Source organism: Nasonia vitripennis, chromosome 4 (assembly GCF_009193385.2).
Source record: "Nasonia vitripennis strain AsymCx chromosome 4, Nvit_psr_1.1, whole genome shotgun sequence".
Taxonomy (NCBI): domain Eukaryota; kingdom Metazoa; phylum Arthropoda; class Insecta; order Hymenoptera; family Pteromalidae; genus Nasonia; species Nasonia vitripennis.
The window spans coordinates 20,414,669-20,438,538 of NC_045760.1; the positions used below are offsets into that span (position 1 = coordinate 20,414,669).

The following is a 23,870-nucleotide window of genomic DNA, read 5'->3' on the forward strand; positions in this document are numbered from 1 at the left end:
ATCAAATCAGCATAATGAGATGTTTCCACACTACCGAGAAACCTGTGCCGTTGGGCTTACGTGCCCAGTAAGGCTCAGCACAACAGAAAGGATGTTTTACATAAGAGAAAGAAATCCAACAACAGATAGATTTATGACAGCAAGACAAATGTTGGTAAGGAGATGGTGAAACTAAAGTGCAATGACTTTAAATTATTAAATTATAGATATAAAAAAAAAAAGAAAATTAAGTGACAATACAAAATATAGAATCTCAAATCGTGCAATATAATCTATCGAAAAAAGAAGTATAAGTAACATTAAGTTAAGAGTACAACATATAGAATCAATAACGTAAAACTTTAGTAAATTTTTAGTAAATTTAAATAATAAATAATATAAATTATTTTTCTTAAGTAAAATAGATAGATTATATAAAATTTGTATGATTCTTTTCCAATGATTATATTCTTGTTAAAAAATTGGGCATAGGAGTCAAATAAATCCTTATACCCAATTTGAGTGTGAATGAGTAAGTATGATGGTATAACCATTGTCTGGAAGTCCGACATGGAAAGTACGGTCATACAGAGTGAATGTTTTGAAATAGAGTATGGTAGTTAGTATGGCTGGAGGTTTTTTGGCTGTAGTGTATACATCTAAGCTAACCAGCATTTTGATACTATCTTGTTATTTTTGTTAATCCGGACCTGCGAACAGGGAACATTGTTTTCCTCTGCAGGATCGCGGCGTTATGATGGGTTATTGTATTAATAATTGCTGCATTATGACAGCCTGCGCATTTTATATGTAATTTATGTAACACTATGTAAATTATGTATTTTCTGGAATTCTAAATAAATAAATAAATTAGTGAGAGACAATCACGCACATTGCTGTTCATCACGATACCGCGGCGCCATTTTCATTAGCGCTTCACCAAGTATATATATATATATATATATATATATATATATATATATATATATATAGACACACACCCACACACACACACACACACACACACACAAAAGTTCTCGATCCACAAAGCAAATAAAGCTCGAGCGATCTCGTAATTCAATTGCCGGTTTTCCCCAATGACGAAGAACCCACACATATTCCTGTAATCTGCATATAAATAAGCGTCATCGCGAGCTCGCAAACGCGGCATAACCGAGTGAATTTATGCGTGCGTGTCTACACGCGATAACGTCGGTACGAAAACTCAATTTCGACTGAGCTACATGTAAGCTACTGCCGGTCAATATGCATCTATCAGCGGCGTCTTCATCTCACCCTCGCAGCAGGTACAAGCAGTTCTCGATACGAGCGCGCACGTTCCCCGAAATTTCTGGCTTTTCCTACCCTACATCCTTAGATCGTCCCTCTCCATCAATTCTCCCCGACAAAAGCATACGCATCGTCTTGCGCATATTTATCCTTTCCCGCGGCCGAAAAGAAAATTTGCCCGGAGCGTGTAAGTGGAATTTTCGCGCACGCGCTCTCGACTCGCTAACTGTCTATACCTATAACGCTCCGCGCGCGCCAGTTTTATAAATAATCGCCTCGCGAGCAGCGCGCACGTGTTGCGTTTGGGAATGCCCGGGATCCATCTAGCGCGCTCTCACTCCCGGCCCCCACCACTCGCGCAAGGAAAATCCATCACGACCTTCAGCAAACGTAACGGGGAAATGGATGCAGCTGTGAGTTTGTGAACTTCATTTTGCTATACCATCAAATGAAGGGAATATTTATTTATATAGTCAAAAGGCCGCAGGCATTTTTCACATCAAGAATTTTTAAGCGCGTAGAGTTTAGAAAAAACGTTAACGATACCTATAATATTGCCTGATTATGTTGGATGATTTTAGACTCGAAAACTTCTCACTGACATTATTACGTTGTTGAAAATATTCGACTTTTTCCGTGGTCGATAATCTAACATGATATGCTTATTTTGGCCGAAAATGCTGCTATTTGACAGACACGTGAATCAACGCAAATGCTTAATTTTCTACTAAGGTCATTGCGTTATGAAAAATGAAGCAACGTTTCTCGTAGCGGCTTCTCAGTGGTCACAACATTTGCGAATTTTTTTAATCCGTCGATTCTCTTTTTATTTGTTTGTTTGTTGTTCTTTATTTATTGCACTCGTTTTTGTCGTAAATTTTTTCAAAACGTTTGACAATTTAGTTTTGGAGATTTTTTTTTTAAATCACCCTTTTTATCATAAAAATTTAACGGAACGGTCAATCTGGAAAATCTTGCAGGAAAAGTAGGCAATTTCATGTTCTTTTAGATACACTATTGTTGAATATATTTTATAAATCATATCATCAGAAAAGCAAAAATATTTTTTCAAAAATGGAAAAATGGCTATAATATGGCCATAAAATGGTCAGAATCATAAAAAAATTCAGATTCAGAAAACATATGCATATAAAATTATATTACGATCGATAGCGTGGTTCCTGAATCATAACGGTATACGCGCGCGTGCACACACACACACACACACACACCTCCAAATGCATTTCTACAAAGTTTTAGCGACACTGAAAATTTTACTATTAGAAAGCTTCCTATAGGAGGAAGCAATACTAGCCTACTTTACGGGCGATCAAATTAATCAAAAGATTCTTTGCCTGATTCTCATACTTCTTTTAGTAAAAATAATAATAAGAATAACTTAGCTCTAATTTACTCCTTAACACAGGATTAAAGTAATAGTGATTCATGAGCCAAGTATATAAACTTCAGTATAGCCCGTCGGCTAAGGGGGGTCTGAGTGATCCATTTTTGATATTTTTGATGACAAGTTCGCCACGGTAACCAAACGTTTTCTTATCTATTTTTCTTATCAGTATTTTATTTATTAAAAAATTCAATTTGTTGTAACCATAACATTCGGACTCTACGCCTCAAAATACTGGTAAAAAAATGTTTGACTATCGTCTCACGAACTCACAAATTAAAAAATGTTCAGTCAGACCTCACTTAGCAGCCAAACTAATATCTCGCTACAAACGCACGGTCTTTTTGTTGCGGGCTGTACACGCGCGCGCCTGCTCGCTCTGTATGTAAAAATACCTGCGTGTCAGCTCTTTGTATCGATTCAGCGCGGCGAAAATTTCTCGTGTGCGCGCGCGCGTATGAATGTGCACTTAGCAAGATAGGCTGGAGTTGCGATGTGCCCTTTTCTGTTGTACCTTAGGCATTCTACGAGAAGTCGGACACTTCGCGGTCGAAAAATCAAGCTCTTTCAAATTTTGAGGGTACGCTGACCAGACCAAGTTTTTTACATGCGTTTGGACATACAATATGTAAAAAACATGGATGCCACCTCCAAACCCTATGCCAACAAAAAGTTACGGGCCAATTACTAATTCCCAAAAAATAGCCTTTATTGCTCCCCGCGTAATTTATTATTATTATCCCGGCACTAATGGACATCTGGGCCCGAGATCTTGAATTTAAAAAAAAATCTTTGAAAACGACCGCTCTTATCAAAAGTTGCGAGCAATTTAAAATGGGGTAAAAATCGTCGAAAATGGGGACAAAATGCCTGAAAAACCAGAATTTTCACTTTTTTGCCCGATTTTCGAATTTTCGACGATTTTTACCCTATTTTGAATTGCTCGCCACTTTTGACAGAGACGGTAATTTTCAACGATTTTTTTTTTAAATTCAAGATCCCAGGCCCAGATGTCCATTAATGTCGGAAAAAGTAATGCTTGCTACTCAGCTAGGTAATAAATTACCCGGGGCGTCATAAAGGTTTGGAGGTGGCACCCACGTTTTTTACATATTGTACGTCCAAACGCATGTAAAAAACTTGGTCTGGTAGTGTGCCCTCAAAATTTCAAAAGCTCGATTTTTCGACCGTAAAGTGTCGGACTTTTTGTAGAATGGCTCCCATATGCAGTGGCTGATTATTTGGATCGCCCAGCCGCTGTTGCCAGACTTTGGCTCAAGTGCAGCAGGCTTGTTTTTGCATTTAGAGGAAACGGCTGCTTCGCTCGCCCGGGAGAAGCGCTGCTTTTTATAGAGATACATATGTATAGGTATATGGGTTCGAGAGGCGATGCCTTCTCAGTGCAGCTCTTGCTGTTGCGCGCGATAGCTGAATTTCTGGTTGATGGATTGTTTTAACGAGATGATCTTTCTTTTGTTTTAGCTCACGCCAGCAGTGATTCTCATCACCAGTTGACTCTCAGGTAACTACTTTTTTCATTCGTTGCATTGTCCCACGGTAAAGTCTGACTTGTTTAATGTATAAAAATAATTCACTGAAATTCATATAAAATAAATATATAATATTACATTATGCAACAAGGGAATAAAGTCGTTGATTACTGCGGTAATAAAGTTACTTTATTCCCGCAAATGCGGGACAAAAAATATATGAGGGAATAAAAAGCTACTTAAATCCCGCTTTTCAGGGAATAAAGTGGCTATTACAGTTGTTAAGCCGTGAATAAATCTGTTAGGATAGTTTTAGCTATCTAACTTCGTTTATCTTATTTTAATGAGTTCGGTCTGCCTAGCGCACCTACGGCACGAGGGAAAATTTGGTCGGGATTTGAGCCCCTACGACTAGACAAAACTCTTTCCTTTTGGTATTTATTGATTAAATAACTGATAGGCTTACCTGGTGATTGTTAGTTGAGTTAATCTAGGGACAACTCGCTTCCCTTTTACATTTTTGGACTGTGAATATCTCGAAATGACAATCTATGTATGATAGTGTGGACCAATTCTGTGTATTTTTATAAATTTGTTTTCTTCAATACAATTTTTCATTCAGAGCGTCAGTTTTCGGCGACAACTTGTGAGAGAAGGTCACACCAGGACCTGGTCGTTAGGGGATTTCAATAAAGTCACAATATCTGATCAACAATGATTTCACAGTTTATTTTTGAACCTTAATCTTGTCTCATACAAACTCTATCTCCAAACTAAGTGAACAAACTCAAGATCTCGCGAGTAAAATCTTACAAGAAAACTTTAAAATCTCTCGATCCATTGGCTTCAACGCCTAATCACAGAGTCAGTGAGAAGCGTGGCTTGGGGACGCTAGGAAGTGGTTTCGGACCTCCTACGTTGCCACCAGCTTTACTTCCCCTCTGCCGCGTTACAGCGTCGACGCTCGTTGCATTCATTAGGCCTTACGGGGCCTGGCAACTAGTTGCGCGCCGAAATTGCAACGCAGCTCCGCAAGTGCGCCTCTAACCGTTGGCGGGGAAGTTGTTTAGGTTAGCGAGATTCTAAGCCACTTGATACTTTTGTGGCCTTGAGTCTTGTTGTACCTTTTTACGAGTAGATCTTTCTCGAAGCCACACTTAAAATTATTATTTCTAATGTGATTTCAGAAAGTTGTGACGTAACAAAATCATTTTATGTCGTTATTTTCATACAGCGGCAACTCAAAATATGATATATTTGGATTTATTTAAATTTATTCACCCATGACCTTCGAGGATTCTACTTTCGATAAATATTTTGGCTGCTTCCTAAGGAAGCTTTGTACTTGTCATTTTTGGAGTTGGTGGCAATCTCCAAAAGTTATAATGTGCTTTTCTTTACTTATACGAGGTACTTGAATTCTAGAATTATGAAAATTTAATTTTGATTCATGGAATGCTGTGAAAAGCTCTTTCAGTGACAGTGGAAAGGCATCTTTTGAAAAACAAATTTTTATTTCAGTAGGTATAGGCACTACTTGTAGATTTCATTTCTTTGAATTCGCCGACAGGACATCGACGATAGGTGTCTTTTTCGAATTAATAAAATCAAACGCGATACGTTGAGGTACGTTGCTACATTTATTGCCAGTAGATGACGTGGGAATTAGAGACTTTGTCAAGTGGCCTGCCTTTTAAGTGTCTCTTTTGCCGGGATTTGAAAAAAGCTGCGAAAAAGCTGCGACGCAATGGAGGGATTTGCGTTTGATGATTGACTACTGTATCCGTTTTGCGCTGTCTGTTTTGTCAGCCCTTATACCTAAATGTAGACCCAGTTGTAGAACACGCGGACAATCGGTACGAAATAGAGGCTGAGATTAGATAAATCCCAACACGCGTAGGCCGCCCTTTGGGCATATCATGCTTATGACGCGCGTGCTCGCTTCCCGGTGAAAGCTTCTATGCTCGGCTCACGTTTCCGATCGTTGGGCTCGAGTGTACAGGCTCAATTCCAGTGAAAGAGAAAATGTCGGTTTCGTATGCTGCAGACGGATTTTGTTAGAATACGCTTTTGTGAAAGATTTGGTTACACCGTATTGCGTGAGGTGCAATATCATTTTACCATACGTCGAAATTCTTCTTTGGCTTCAACTCGCGTATTTGAAAACATAGAATTAATTTTCCTGAAGGATGCCGGGAAAGGGATCAGGATGAATCCCTGCACGCACCCTATCGTAAATGCAGGTCATGCATTTCCTCAGAATCAAATGCATATTTTTCTGGGGGGAAACTCGCATCCACATCCTGGATTAGCATACCTCGTTTAGTTAAGCAACGGAGACGACAAAAAAATCGAGGTCAAAGCTTAGAATTTTACGCAGTTGCATAAAGTGGATCGAATACATTTAACGCGCGCCTGGCCACAACCCTACCTTTTCTACTGCGCATTGCACATTGTCCGAGCTCCGAGCCTAAGTGGAAGTGATTGAACTCCCGTCAAAACGTCCATCGAAAGTTTTTGAGATTCTCTCGAAACCCTCCCGATTATGGAAGACTCGAAGTGAGATCTAGCTGTGCGAGGCAGCGAGTGAAAACCCCCCAAACAAGTCTTCAACCTTCTTGCCTCCTCAGCTCATCCGAAAGAAATATTATATCGATTCTATACACCCTCGCACGAAGCAGAAATCGAAGCAGTTCACACTCGGGCTGAAATGTCAGCTTGGGCCGCGACTTATCCGTCGCTTGCCGCAGGCGCTTCTCTGATGTGCGCGAGCGCGCCAAGCGACGACAATTCAAATATTGACGTTGGCCGCGGGCTCGTTCTGTCTATGCCTCTCTCGCTAAGCTTGGAAATGCGCGAGCTTGGGACTGGAGTGCAATAGCGAGCGTTCGCTGAGCGCATATGCGGGCTTATTCTCCGTGAATCTCGTCTAGATGCGGGTTTGAGGTCTCAGCTTTGTCGAAGGGCGAGTGTTCCGTTTGTTTCGCAAACTGAACAAATTTGCAACAGGCGAGAATTAAATATTCACCCGGGTTATACCACGACCATGCTCTCTGCGGTAGCAAGTTTCAGAATATGGAGGAATAGTTGGGGTATATCGTCGACCCCGACATACGAAGACTAGCATATTTGAAAATGTCTACAAAGAGTAGTGCAACTAGATTTAACAACTAAATTGACTCTAAAAATTAATACAAATTTACTAACTACAATGGTATATAGTAATTACAAAGTAATTATTTATAGAGAAAATATATTTTCATCTATCTGATGATATCCCTCGGTGGTGATCAGAATATTTATTTGGCTATATCGGGAATTAGAATTAGAATCGAGAGAGGCACATTGTTCACCTAGGTTCCTCCCGCCGCGCGGCGAGGAAGCGACTTCTCGAAAATTTATACCGAGTAATTTCTCCGTAATTTTTCTTGATGAGGGCGGCATTGAGCGTCGAAACGTTGAGAAAAAAAGAGAAAATGTTATAAAATTTTTTCTCCTTTTTCACCACACCACCTGCCTCGAGAAGACCAACATAGCCAAATCAATATTTATGTACAAAGTAATTAAAGACTTAAAGCCGCATGTGTAAATCATAATTAATGCTACACGCGATAAAGAGAGGAGCGAGCGCTTCTGCTCTGTGGAGTAAAACATCTCGTTATACACAATGCTCTTTGTTTACGTGTAATTGGTCGACTTCACTTAACGCCATTAAGGCGTGTTTTGTAACACCTCGACATTAGGCGAGTGTGAAAAGTTCATCTTCAAAAAAGTCTTGTAATTTTATCCAAATGACGCTGTTATTTTCAATGAATATTGCAATATCCATCTGCATTTGTAGCTATAATAATCGAACACTAGTTTTTTGCTATGTTCAAACATTCAAAAATCTACTGATTAACTTTTATATGTATACTTGTTACCGACGTAGGTTAGCTGAAATACAAACTTCTAAAGGCGAGCATCTCAGCGCTACGGTTTTGGAAACCGGCAGCGTAGGCTGCGTGCACGACGATTAAATGAGATCGATCGGGGCCGCTTTCCTCACCCCCAGCCGGTTACGGCTGATTAATTGGTGAGGCCCGGAACAGATGAAAACTTGGGAGCGTTTCTCTGTGGCCAGTTTGCCCTAGGGAGATGCGTCGTCTGGAAGGGTAGCCTCCTTCGAGAAGTGGCTCGCTTGTATTTCGGGGACAGCTAACATACGAAGGAAGCATTTTAAATTTCGTGGGGTTATATTTGGTTGACAGTGTTCGCGGATAGTAGTAATATAATTTGTAATTGCTGCTCTCGGCGCAGGTTTTCTCCTCGTGAGACAATACGTTGAGTTTTTCCTGCGTCACAGACTTCGGTCTGGACAAATGTGGGAACGGCAAGCGCGCGATTTATGTATATTTTTTCGGTTGCGGAGAGTGTGCAGGGCAAAAGTCGAGTTGTACCGCGCACGTGAGACCGCGCTGTTTTCGGGTTCGAGTTTTATGGCTTTTCCTCGAAAGAAAAGTACGTAGGCTCGAATCCGAATCTCGAGTACGTACATCTGGCCAGCATAACATCGGCTCCAGTGTGGGCCCGCGCTGTTGAGCCGAGCTGTGCGGCGCGAGCGTTAGGCTCGGGTTTTATGGCGGATCGGATTAGCGCGGGCGGCGAGGACAGCTTCGACAACGAGTGCGTTGAGCGGCTTTGTTTTATAGTTTTTGTGTGGATGAGCATTGGAGAAGGGAAATTTGGGATTTCCCAGTGACTGTAAAACGATCGGCGACTAGCGGCGGGGTCGAGCGTCGATCGTCTGCGAGGGCGACTGCGGCGGGTCAGTCGAGAGCTGAACTTTGAGCAGTGCGCTTCGCCATTTTTTATTTGAATATAGTTCTTATTTTACTCAGTTTATTTGTGTTTTAATTATTTATCCTTTCTTCGCAAATTACGCGAGAATACTCTCGGAGTAATAACAATACTTATAAAGTTAGTGTGTGAAAGAGAGTAATTAGCGCAGCAGATATCTGCAAAAGGCAAAGCTGGCCGGCTCATCGTTTTAGTGCTTGTGCAATATCTTTTCAGCAAATATACACACGAATTCGAATTATCTCCAGAGTTCTACACGCGGTTTCTCTTTCTATCACATACACCGACTGCAAATCACGTTCATAATTTTCAGGCATCACAACATCCGGCGGTCATCACTTTTTTAAGAGAGCTAGGATATCTTTTACGTATAAAAAGTTAGCGCTTTTCAAGTTACGGAATTCAATATCCGCGCGCGATATGAAATTCTGATTTTTATAAAATAAAGCACAGAGGAATTCCTAGATTTTCTTCAAAAAAAATTCAATTCCATTTTATACATGTCTACAGAAAAGCTACTTCGCTGAAAACGAGACGATAAAGCAGAGTATAAAACGTGCGCGCGGCGCTGGAAGGAAAAAAATCTGTAAAAGCGACGCTCGTGCACGCGGGAAAAGTGGCTGCCGCAATAGCCTGTACTTAGAGTCGCGAAAGCATATCGCGCTCGTCGTTAAATATCGCTTACACGCAGCTTACGAGCGTCACTCGCATCCGGGCCAGAAGATTAGCCGGCGGACGTGAGGGGAATCGACGCAAGCCCTCTGCAGCTTTTTTTCCTCGAGTTGCCACTCCATAGGGAGATAAGAAGCTGCGCAAGTTTTCTCTCTCTCTCTCTCTCTCTCTCTCTCTCTCTCTCTCTCTCTCTCTCTCTCTCTCTCTCTCCCTTCCTCTCACTCTCCTCTTCGGAATTTTAAATATCACGTATACGGCCGCGCGGGTCTATGTATTTTCAGTGTGTGCTCGTCGTAGGCGAAAGCGTATTAGGCTATATGACAGAACGGTATGCCCGAGGAAGATTATACTGCAGGGGGTGGGTATAACCTCACGAGAAGCCGCAATGATGAATTCAATAGCGTGGAAGGGCCCCTGGTAGAAACGGAATCCAAGTTATTTGGAAGTTCTGAGGTCAATCTAAGAACTTAGTAGTTTTCTTTGTCAGTTTTTGTTACAAGATGTAACGCTTTTTATCCTAGTTCTTTGGCAATTTTTAGATCGAGTATTCTTAACTATTTAATTCCGAAGATAGCTGGTTTTTTTTTATAAAGACTTTTATTTGCTTAGATTGTCAAATCATCAATGTGGCTAATGGCGATTCGAGGTTAGAATTGGAAAATCATTAGTATAGCAGGCTTGTATTCGAGTTTTTTTTTAAATAAAAGTATATAGAATAATGATTTGCATGCGAAAAATAATCCGAAAAATTTCAATCGACCGGGGCCTCGAACCCGTGACCTGCACTGCAAGAATAGCCGCGCGCCTTATACTATTAGCCAACTAAGCGACGCAGACGTTGTCATTTGACCAACTATCTTGGGCATTACTTTTCAAAAACAGCTCGATCTAAGAACTGTCAAAGGAACTAGGATGAAGAGCGTTACATCTTGTAACAAGAACTGACAAAGAAAACTACCAATAAGTTCTTAGCTTTTTCACAATTTTAAATCAGCCAATTTCTACCAGGGGCCACATAAAAATATATTACACGTTTGAGAATCCTTATATCATTAAACAATTGTATTTTTATATTTTTCAACATTTTTTTATGTATGCGCAGCAGCAGCGTCCCATCGCATGAGGGAAATCCGCGAGCTACTGATTACATTAGCATTTCGATCAGGAATTAAAAGCTCTCTCGCAAATACTGCGCAGTCAGTCCGCTGCTGCTCCAACGCGCGGCCGCGTCGTATATAAACACACGTGTGCACATACGTATGTATATAATCTATATCAATATATAGCGAGAGAGAGAGAGAGAGAGAGAGAGAGAGAGAGAGAGAGAGAGAGAGAGAGAGAGAGAGAGAGAGAGAGCAGAGATCAAGAATCAGCATTAACGATCCATTAATCGTCAAAAGCAGCAGCAGTATAGCTCTCGACAAGAAATTTCCAATCTTGGAGAGAGCACGTGTACATAAGCGTAAAACCTCCGAGTAATTACATCTCGAGGCGGGCAAGAAGCCACTGCACCGCTGAGATCGTATTTTGGTGACTGTTTTAATTTTATTGCTTTTAAACAAAATCGTATGTATAATTGCTATGTGCACGATAAAACTTTTACGCAATAATACATTTGATGTACAAAATATGTACGCGATTCCTTGAAATTTCACGTAAATGTGTAATTTCGAAAAATGAGTTTTATCAGTTTGATATTTTATTCGCATATGATCTCTTATTCATGACACAAGGTAATTGCTTCTGACACATAGCGCTTCCAATCGATTTTCGCAATTATTATTTAAAATTTTCTGACCACTAATTGATTGATCCACTTATTGAGCTTGTTGTGCACTTGTCCACCCAGATACTCATAAAATTTTCGATCCCTGCATATCATCAACCGAATTCATATATCAGCATGCATTATATAACACAGCTCATCCAATTTTCTTCAAGATTTCCAGAATGCTGGCACTACGTAGAAAAAGTTTGCTCGCTTAATTAACGGAACGGCGGTAAGTCGAGCTTTTCCACCACAGGTCAATAGTTCTCTAATTAAATTCCAATTACTAATTTCGCGTATTATATATTCGAACACTTTTTTAAATTTCGTTTACTAAAATATATGCGGGCACTTGATTTTAGGTCGTTTTCGTAGAAATGCATTACTTAAACACTTGCAGGCATAAGAATAATGAAGAATTTTATATAACTAACTATATAAAAGTTCCTATTTTGTATAGATTAGTTGTCCCTTTGGCACGATAACTGTATTTTCTCTACTCCAGAAGCAGAAGAATACTAATTAACAAAGAAATTAATTTCACTACAAAGTATATATAAGAAAAAGTTAAGCCAGCTATACAGCGATTGTTGATTATAATACACAAACATGAATTTACTGTGAAACACTTTTTCTGGACTTTCTCTTCTCGCTGCTTTGAAAATTGCTCTATTCTCATTAAGCGGCCACCACACCAATTATATAGATATACTAGCCAATGCTAACTTACACGACCATTTGCTCCCAACTGCTTGAAAAACGAGGGCTTTTATGACTTTAAAAGAATTACAGGACGTAGGCGTCGGTACAATCTTTGCACGAAAGTAAGCTGGGCATCATGCGTCAACGAGATCCTGGAGAAAAAGATACTTCAAAGTACGTTTTCCTTCCGAGCGTCTAACCTCGGCTAAAATAAACAATAAACGATCGATCTGATCTAACCCAAAATATTTGACATATCTGGAAAGTATTTTCGAAGTATTCTTTTCCCCTGAGATTCTGTTGATAAATGCTGCCCAGCTCACTTCCGCGCAAAGATGATACCGACAACTAGGTCCTGTAATTTTTTGAGACTCCTATGTATAGCCGTTTTTCTGAAAGTTGGGAGCAAAGGAGCGCGTCAATTTAACATGGTAAGTACATCTATATAACTGGTGTGCAGGTAGCCCCTTAATTGTCTTCAAGATAAACACATTATTGGCCTCCAGCGATTTATAGTGCAACGCAAAATCGACCTTCGTTTAGTGGCTAAAAACATTTTTAAGCACCTACAGATTTTTTGTGTTTCTCGTTTACTTATTCAACGTCGCATCTGTCTTTTAACTGTTATCGTGAGCCCCGAGTCGTATTATGTACATAAATGTATAGTTCATCTGATGTCATCAGCCGCGGGTGAATATGTTTCGTAAAGAATGTTGCCACCTCATGACTGATAAGTATAGAGCCCGTGATGAAAATCCCATCCCAAGCAGGACACGCACGCACACACACACACTGAAGCCAGATCCTATTTCAAGTTGCAGCTCCTGCTTGAGACACGTGCGTCGCCCTAATGAAGACTTCTCGCATATCGCGTATATCAGGGAAGGTTTACAACGGCATACAGGGGGGGTATAAGAGCAGTCAGTCGATCGATCATCCTCTCGTCGGCTCTTCCGCAGTCGCCCTCTCTCCTTGTGCAGCTGCGGCGTCGCGCGCCAGATTTCCAGGTCAGAAGGTCGCGCGGCGGGACTAAATGACGTAGGTGCAACGTCGTGCAGGACGCGGTCGCCGGGTATTTTTGCATCCCTCGCCGGCGGCGACCGGAGCTTCCGGTTGATGTGGCCCAAGGCAAATCCCACTTATTGGGCTGCGCGTGTCGATGTTTTTCTATTTCGCGGGGTCGATTTGGACACTTTGCAGGACAACTGCGATATCGATGCTTCGTTGATTCCCAAGAAAAGAGCTATATCGCGATACGAGGACGTCGGTGACGGGGCTTCGATTGCAGTCTGTATAATGCCATACCAGAGAGAATGCTCCATAATAGCTTGCATGATAATGCGATCTACTGTATAATATGAACGTCGTCATATAACAGGTGAAGGCTTGCGATATCAGGTAGGATGACAGTTAATCGCTCTACAGCTAATCAAAATAGTTAATTCGATCAGGAAATATCTAATATAATACAAATAAATAAATTCGCACTATAATATAGAGAAGTAATAGTTGAACCAACTCATAGGAATTTCATCAGTTTCGAGTTGAACGTTTAACAATTTAAACAAAATTAATTTCCACATTTGTTTCTCAAAATAGCTGCGTCCAGTAAATTCGACGAAAAAACTTGCTCATCAGCATTTCGTGTTCTATATTTGATAGCAAATCAAAAACGAGTGACGAAATTCATTTTCAAACCAGATGCCACTGCCATTAAAACATATCTGATCCACTGCATGTGAGTGTTTTTTTATTCCATCGAATGACTGACGGGAGCGACGGCGATATGTACGACTCAATTGTTAAAAGAACCATAATATGGAAATCCGATATACTTAAAAAAAGAACGATTGCAAACTCATGTGTATTGAACGTGTCGTTCTTTTCAAATATAACTGCGCTATATAAAAAATGAAAAATTAGTTTTTGTATGCGATCAGATAATATAACTGCCACGTATGAAAATAGTAGGATAGAGGAAAATGGGGTACCTCCGTGTAATGGACTAAGTTTCGTCTCGTATATTTTATTTACCAGACACGCACTGGAATAATCTGTTTGATTTTCGCTTTGTACGTACATTTTATTTTTCCACGATATTTATACTGCATTTTACAAGCTAAAATTTCACGTGACTAAATATATTACACACGCTCTTTTTAAAAGCACTCATACTTCGAAAAAGTGCTTTTAATGAAAATAAAATCTTTATTTTTGAATGTGCATTGAAAGCTATATTCCGCCGATGCGTAATTTAATCGCCCATTATCTATGATCAAACTCAATTTAAATAGCCCTTTGGGGCATTATAGCCTAGATAACAGAATCACTCTTCCCACGGGCAGAAGGTACAAAGGAAGCTGATCTATGTATAGCTATCCTGTGCGACGGAAATTTAAATATAAATAAGATTCAAACGATGGTCCATTATCTCGCCACTACACGGTTAAGCTGCGTACGCGTGCGAAGTATCCCGGCGAGAATTTCTCCTTCGAAGTACAGCCCGCCATCGCAAAGTTACAAGCGAGAAAAGCAAGCGCCTAGAGTCTGTTTGCGCGGGGCGGCACTAACATGCAAAGCGCTTTTATCTCATTTACATTCATCAAACTTGCCTGGCGAATTTGGACTTGCTCGCCTCATATTTGACTAGCCGACTCCTTCATCCATCTTAATCAACGAGTCGCGCACACATCTCGTCTACATAACAAAGCCAAACAGAAGCAGACTGCATATTTTATATAGACGCAGAGAAGTTCCTCATATTTATAACCCGCGATAACCATATATATTGACGCAAATATGATTTCACCGCTCGAGCCATGTGTGTGCCTGTATCGAGTGCGTGTGCGTGCAAAAGTTTCGCAAAGTACCCCGCGCGCCAGTCAATAAATATTCGGCATGATAGAAAATTTCCTACCGCAAGCCCGTGGAGTTCGGGCTAACTGCCCCGTTCGGGTGAACCGGCTTGCGGAGGATATCGCTTAACTTCTCGACACTTGGTAAATACGCTGCTGCCGCCGTCGCTCGTATACGTGCACTCGCGGGAGCTGGCTATGTTCGCTTAAGTGGGTAATGCATTTTGCGTTTCGAGGAATTGTGGAAGCCTCGATGCGTCGAGGGCATCCGGTGAAAAATAACCGCATCCATACATATTTTTGGTTTCCCGGGAATTGAATTGTGGCCATAGGTACACATTGAGAAAAAATCGTAGTTCTCGGATTTCGAAGTGCATATTTCCGCACTTCGAAATTCTTGATTGACGCACGTCGATAATCAATACCCCTATAGCCAACTGCAGCTCGTTAAGCCCGCCATAAAGTTTAGCTCGTTAAAAACGAACGCGCCGCGCCTTGTACATATGGCAAAATAACGATGGGATTCGTAGAATCGAAGCCAATAATAATTCCGAGCAACAATAACGATCGAGACTATATATGTATACCAGGGAGCATAATGTTGAATTTATGCCCCATCTTAGCAATTCAAAGTACGATGCTCGTGATAAGCTCGGTAAAACCAGGCTGTCTGATTTATGTGCCGCGTGCTATTAAACCGTGCGAGCCGCGCGCGCGCAGCCCCTAACATTAATCCGGACAAACACGTGTACGCGCCGCCGCACTATCGATGAATCGTCACATCTTTCGAATTGCCCCGAGACTGTATTATTAATAACGCGTACATCTCGGCGATTAAAATGTTGAACAAAGCTCGTGTACCACATAACATCGCTTTCCACTTAATTAACAATAAGCCCCAAGCGCGCGCGGAAAATGGAGGGAAATGTGGAAACTTTCCATTAACTCTGCACTCGTGTTTTCTTTCCCCCTTTCATTCACAGCAGGCGACCCATGTCCACCGATGAATGCGGCCCATGATTATTTATCGCGCGCGAAGCCTATATTCCGGCTGTATGCGGTATATATAGACGCGGAGGGATGAAAAAACACACGCGCGCGCACTCGCGCATTGGTATAGAGGGAGACGTAAAATCGACACACGCCGCGCGTACACGGCAAATCCATTAACGCGGTGGCGAACTTTTGAGTACATGCGCACATAGAGAGGGCGTAAAAGCGATTGTTACGCGGTTGCAGAGCTTGCGCGTGTACCTATATAACATCCATGAGACCGTCGCTGGGATGGATATTGAATTTTTGGGACCGCGACGGATTAGATTTCGGAATTACGGGCGCGGTTTCGCCGAGCGCTGCGGTCTGAAGTTTGCCGTTTTGAGGAAACGAGAGACGCGGATCCTGCGGTTAGACGTGGGTAAGGGCGCACTTGGAAATCTATTCACTGATTTAAGGGCACGTGTAGTCGGCTGTTATTAATAGATTAGGCTAAACTCGCCGCGGAGCTGAGAGCTGGTGTTTCGAGCTCGCGTTGCGAACCAACGATCAAGGAGAACATTTTTGTTAACCGAATTCTTTTCAAACCTATATACTATATCTATCTCTAAACTGAAGTTCCATATCCCAATAGTCCGAGTAGTACAAATAGAAAAAAATTTTATTTTTCCAATTAACTTATGGCATTGAATCAACGAAAGTTTCAAATTCAATCAATGAAAAATCAATTCTTTCAAACAAAATTTTATTTTGATTCAATAGTAATTAAAGTGTGGAAGAATACTTTTTTTCAGTATCGGATTCCAAACTCCTAATACGTGTAACGGATAAAAAATGTACGGTGTGTATTATACGAAATGAATTTTGATCTGGTATGGTGTTTAATGGATAATTTTGAAATTAGTTCATGTTTCTGCGCTGCAAATGATCACAAGGAGAGAAATGTATCACTAAATATTCAGATCACCAGATTTTACTATACTACATAGCAATTTGTACTGTACCGCATATCAAAGTTTATGGGATACTAGAGTTTTTTAAAAATATTTTTGGCCCTTTTATTTTGTCGTCTGTTGGTGCTTTTTCTCTTATTTGTGTTTGTTGGATGTTGCTGGCGAATTTTCATTTATTTATTTGTTACATTTAATCTCGAAGTCGCATCGCATAGGATTTCATGATATCCTAATTTACATACATTGCAAGCTAATTATTATACATGTTGCAACCTAACAACGCATCGCTGGGCTAATCGCATTTATATTCCTTATATACTAACCGAACAGTTTTTCGTCACTTCCGAGTGGAGTTTACTAGTCGCCCCCTAGTGGCAGTAAGTGATCAGGCGAATTCCTGTGATCTGTTTGAGTTACGACGAATTTTTTAGCTCGGAACACAGCGAGTCAAAGCGGAGTGCAATTTTTACTATACTGGTATAACAATTTTTTATGAATGTATAGTAAATATTCATACAAACATACTATATTTTCTGCATACGTTGAGTTTGTCTCCTGATTAGGAGAAAATATAGTATAATTTTTAGTGATACATTTCTCTCCGTGCAGCAAATAGTTTCCTAACTAATAATTTATAGTAATTTTTAAACTGCCGCGGAAGTTGGGTTTCTGCATACTACATATGTATATTCATAAGCCCATATATCGATGAGTAAGACCGATAAGGCGAAATGCTGAAGTACAACCTCCGCTTCCGGCAAGGAATTGCGTTGTTCAACAGTTTCAGCCAAACCCATGACCCATATTTAAATGTATTTTAAAAAATGATTCGTTGTATTGTAATTTGTTGAATGTTCAAGAAATTTGATATCAGAGCGAATACATACCGATAAATAAAAATTATGCATCCATCTCGTTAATTGTTGACCCACCTCCACCAGAATCGCAAACAATAAAAAAAAGCAGAATACATCATACATTTTTGTGCCCTATAAACTTCTCTCGAGTAATCAGAAAATATACAATACTAGAAGTTATATTTTCGTCATCCAGAATCTACTTTCGTTTGAAAACAAAAGGATTAAACTTTTATGCACGATGACTAGTTAGGCAATAACCCACTTTATTTTCAAACTTTAATCTCGCATCAACCGATCACTCGTCTGCCTGTACTCTACTACAATCTATAAAATTTCGATTAACTTATCGAGTGATGCGATTTCACGTATCCATATTGGATGTTATTACGTCCGTATTAGGTACGTACAAAGAAAACTTATTTGCTATTGTAAGACGATCTCGTTGAAGTAATGGTATAATGCCCGATCGTTGTTAATAATAACTTTTACCAGGATAAAATTGACAATTTTCAATTGCTAGCAATGCCTAAAACTTCACAACGATAAACTCCCGCCGTTAGTAGCGAACAGCGAAGCATCGCGACAAATCGAAAAACGACCCATGTCACGTCTGGAAAACAATAGCCCGCACACGACAGACGTCAGCCAAGCGCAAGTGGCTTCGTCGACTACGACGGATAGAAATCTCCCCCAAGCGCATCATGGTTTTCGTTCGCACGAAGCAATCCGAAGGGCCCCGAATCGATCGAAGAAGGACTATCGATCAGCAGAGAGCAGCGCGACTCGCTCTCTCGACTCCCGACTCTGGTAGTGACCACACGTGGCCAGGAGCCACGGAAGCCGTCGGAGCCGCTCATCTTCAAGGACGCGGCTCCAGACCAGACCATCAGGCTGAGGGCCACGAGATCGTGCCCAGGCTAAAACAACCCAGTGCCTGCAGCTCTCGCCAATGCCACGAGGAGGAGTTTGGTGGGCCGCCGAACGGCGCTGACGAGGTGGAACCCAGAGCAACCAGCTCGTCCAGCAGCGATAACGCGACGTTCATTGGCAAACTCGTGAGTCTGTCCTGTGTCGACAAATAGCCCATCTCTCTCTCTCTCTCTCTCTCTCTCTCTCTCTCTCTCTCTCTCTCTCTCTCTCTCTCTCTCTCTCTCTCTCTCTCTCTCTCTCTCGATTGATGTGGCGCATGGCGCACCACGTGCAGAAAAGTACGAGCGAATATAGTATAGTGTAGGGTCAAGGGCAAAGCCCGATTGTCGCGCATGGTTCGCCGGTCGATCTCGATGATCGTCTTGACACACAACACACGCACACACGATTGCACGTAGAGCATATTGTTATTCTGAGTGAATAAACGTTCTGAGGGCAGATGAAGCCCGGGTTTCTCTTAGCATAAATTATTGCTAAAGCATGCTAAAACCCTTGCTTCCATTCATAAATGAGCCGAGCACAGAAGGACTCCGCCACTCTTCGCGGTCCGTCAAGACGGAGATGCTGAGCAGCCGAGGCGAGTTCCTGGACGTCACCCGACGATCCTTTTGTTACCGTGGTAGCCTTGCGCGACGGTCTCTAAGCTCGGTGGAACACACTTATCCGATTTCGCGCTAGCAAGGCCACAACGTTACAACATAAAATATCTACTTTTTCCCGAAATCTCAAGTGCAATAAGGCCTTTTTGCGTCTGTAATCGAGGCACAAAAAAAAACTCATTTTTTTCAGTTTTCGATGTATTACCGAAAATATGACGTTTAGTTTCAGAAATATGAATTTTTGTAAAAAATCACCTTTTTCATTTTATCTGCAGAACAAAGCGGTCGATCCCGAGCACCAAACGAGGGAAAGTAGGTAATTTTATTCTCTGTCAAATGCATTATAGCTGAATTGTTTGTAACAATAGAATGATTGAAAAAAACGCAAAATAGTTTTTTTCAAAAATCAAAAAATGGCCATAAAAAATATAGTTGAGAAAATAAAAAATAACTGTTTTCCAGAGTTCAGAATCCAAAAATACATATGCATGTCAAATTTTATTGATATTGACGGAATAGTTCCAGAAATATTACGGTATACATATACACACATCCATACGGACATTTTCTAAAAACACTTGATTTTAATTTCTAACACACCAAAAAGTATTTTGTAGAAGTTTTGAAGACACTCAAAATTTTACTATTACAAAGCTTCCTCTAGGAGAATGCAATTCTTTTTGCGGAAATGTTGTGCGAGTATTATTCGATTTGAAGTATAATGAAAAGTAACTATGCAGTTCAAGACGTATGAAATGTGTACCCCAACATCCATTGATCGCCGATTTATTTATAGGAGATAAAACATTCGAATTCTGAATACTTTTAAGACATGTTTTACATAATTCTCGTCATGAACTTATGAACAAAATTATTATCTTTGTGATTAAGAACTTTTCTTAAAAGATGTTTTAAACTAATGGAATACGTATAAATTATAACAAAAATTTGATTATAAATCAATAAAATGCTAAAGCTCTCTAAAATCAAATTAAATATTTTCCATCGCTAAAAAATCGTATCTTGAGCACAAATTCGTTAATAGCATCACGGTCCAGTGGAGCCACTACAGAAACGCTGGTAAAAGTTGGTAAATCGACAAGAGGCTGCTGTGTACCTCGTTAAGGAAAACAAGTCGCGAGAATACCAAAATGAGTTTAAGAGAGAAAAGAATGAGAGGAAAAGTTTGCTGCCAAAGTGCCTCATTTAATTGCGTTACCGTGAACGGACTCGAGTCACTTCGCATCTTCGCTTTCCTCTCGAGAACAATTACAAATAAATGACAAAGTTAAATCTATACGAAGTAAGGGCGGAAGACGAACAAAAAAACTGAGAAGCATTGATGGAAGTTAAACACGGAATGACAACCGCAAGTTCACGTGATTGAAGAGATTGAAAAAAAATTCCAACACTTATTAGTATCTTTTGGCAATCCTTCGCATCAATTCGGATTAGCCTCAATCTTGTTCTTATTATGCGAAAGCTGATATTAATTAATAATTCATTGATTCGTCTTTAAAATTGTACCTTACGAAAAAATTACATTTCAAAAGATTCGCCAATTCCCTGGTAAAATCGGTAACCCACTTAATGGCCAGTTCTTGGAATGGAATCTAAGAATTAGGCAGTTTTCTTTGCCATTTCTTAGGCAGAATGTAACGCTTTTTCTCCAACTTAAGAGGCAGTCGGAGGTATTAGTTCCGAGGGCGCTGCAGTCAGGTAAAGAATACATGGTTAATTTCATTATTACAAAAAATGTTTGAACTTTTTGGCTAAAAACGCTCTTTACAGCTCTAGCTATGACTTTAAGCTAGTGGGCGAGCATGGTCAGGTGAACATTAAAAGTGTATTTTTTGTACTAGATTGGAATTACAAACACGACGTACCACGCAACATGCAACCATCGATAGCTGAAAAATTCGTCTGCTACGTCGTGTTTGTAATTCCAATCCTCCTCTCTTAAAAAAGTGATGGAATTGTTGTGAAGCATTTAATTGAGAATCGGTCGCCTGGTACAAGAATTAAGAAACGTGAATCAGAAATACGGATTTTATTACATAACCTACAAACGCTTCAAACTGTTGGCGTTAAGCAGGCAGCAAAATTTTAATGTTAATTATGACATGATAAGGAGTGTAGACACTTAAATTTCCTAGTCTAGTACAAAAAATACACTTTTAATGTTCACCTGACCATGCTCGCCCACTAGCTTAAAGTCATAGCTAGAGCGGTAAAGAGCGTTTTTAGCCAAAAAGTTCAAACATTTTTTGTAATAATGAAATTAACTATGAATTCTTCACCTGACTGCAGCGGTTACACTAGGAACTATCAGCTCCGACCGCCCCTTAATGGGCAGTTCTTGGATTAAATCTGCTTACCTTGTTCTTAAGTACAAACTGCCCATTATAGTTGGTCGAGTAACACAGCTGGGTGACACGTGTTTATCACAGTTTGAGATTAGAATTGGAAAATGGTATCTAGCAGGCTTGGATTTGAGTTGTTAGTTTAAAGGAAAGTATAGAATAATTTTTTGCATCTGAAAAGATTCTGTCTGACCGGAGACTTGAACCCACAACCTGCACGAGGCCAAATAAGTACGGCCGTGCACCTTAGCCGACTGAGCCACGCAGACGTTGTTCCACACAAGCCCTACAAGCTTCGCCATATGTTTGAATTATTAAAATTATTCATCTTGCGCCTAAATATTAATAATTTTGTATTTTACATCCGAAAAATTTATTGATATTTTCATGAAATATAATTCTCAGCCATAAAAAATGCCCAAGATATCGCTATTTTTAGGAAATTAAAAATGTCCAGTTTTTTCACATTTTACTTAGCCAGTTTTTGCCTTTACGGCCATTTTTAATGGGTGATTTTCTACCAGGGTTGTTTTTTTAGAATAAAAAATAGATGCAAATAATCTAAATCGAAACTGAAAATATTACATTTTTGATGCCTAGCGAACTCAAAATCTTGAGAAAAATGACAAGCTTATTGGATTGTTTGATTTTTCATCAAGAATATAACGATTTGTATTGAATCGTTTATCCAAAACGTGTTTTCCCTTATCCACGAGTCCTCAAATAATTTTTATTGACAGAATTTTCCAGTACACACTATCAATAGTATGATACTTATTTGTTTTTATGAAATATATTAGTAGAGTAAAGCTTTGAAACGGCAAAGCTTTTAACTATCAGCAGTTTTTTAATATAAAAAAAAAAATTATTAGAGTAAAGAACTTTTGAAAAAATGTTATTTATTCAGAATGATTCGACTAGTTGGGTATGGTGCACCAGCAACATTTGAACACTCACGAAATTATTCATATATGTACGATCCCAAGGCTATTTCAAGTGTAAACTATACTACCAGTATTATTTCCCCCAGCTTATTCAAGGTGCAATTATAGTAAATCATCTTGGTATATATTGATATTCAAAACAGTGAAGTATAATAATAACATAGAGTTAGCGTCGGAGAAAAAATCTCCTTTAAGCTTCTCTGAAAGATTCTCGCTAATTAGATTGCCGCATTTTGTTGCCACAGCTGCGGTTAATCCCCGCTTGGGCACATCGTAAATTTCAAATCGCATTGCGCCACTTTCGTCTGAAAAGTTAGCTGGAAATTGCAGAAGCAGTTCGCCATCTAATTGAATTATCGGCCTTTGCGGTTGACAGAGCAAACAGATAAACTTATACACTACTTTGGCGGCGGAACGTCTTTCCTAATTATGTCCCACTCTATTACTAAATAAGTAACGAGTCGCTTGTGATATTTTCCATCGGAACTTTTAATTCCAGTAACAAATGCGGGCGATCGAGGTTGAAAACGCAGTTGTATAATATACAATATACATTACACACATTATAGTAGTACACTACACTATACAACGCGCGAGTCGATAAAACAGATCTCCTCTCGTCGGTAAAGACTGCTGAATTCCATCATCAATTTATTATTTATGGCGAAATGTCGCTAACTAAAAATCGGACGCTGCACAAAATGGCCTTTTTGCCGCGACATCCGACAAAATCGGTGGGTGAGACCAAATCGGGAAAAAAATTGTTTATCATAAAAATGGCACTTTTAAAAAGGATACAGACAGACAACAGTATTTTTTCTCAAAAATGATGTTACTGTTCGATGTCGTTCCTACATATGTAGTAGTAGTCTTATACGAGAAAAAACTTATGCTCAACATAGGTAAACGCCTCGATCTGTTGCCATGCATGTATCGAGCGCAAAGTTCGAGGTGTTGTTTTGGGCGGTGCGTTGCCTCGCCTATAGGAAATATTGTTCTCGAGAAAGTTTTCGACTATCCAAAATAGAGTCTCGCGCGCAGTAGACTTGCTGTCGGATCGTGAAGTTTTCGAGGAAAAATTCAGTCTATTTTGGAGAAAACAGTCACAACGACGGAGAAATATAGTTTCTATTTCACATGCATCGCATAATCAGTCGTTTTTATTGAATATCGCAGCAACGGAAGTTTTCTAGAATTTTAATGGCGTCGCATAGATGTGAGCTTGTAT

The 23,870-nt window shown here is 40.1% G+C and overlaps 1 protein-coding gene across 2 annotated transcripts in view; it reads left to right on the top strand.

The window, feature by feature from the left end:
- LOC100120935 (diacylglycerol kinase eta) overlaps positions 1–23,870 on the top strand; it is a 74,781-nt gene that overhangs the window by 32,631 nt on the left and 18,280 nt on the right. For both annotated transcript variants that reach the window (XM_016988564.2, XM_032599163.1), the window contains exon 2: positions 4,157–4,196. The gene's annotated coding sequence lies outside the window, so the exon portion shown is untranslated. The remainder of the gene's footprint in view (positions 1–4,156; positions 4,197–23,870) is intronic.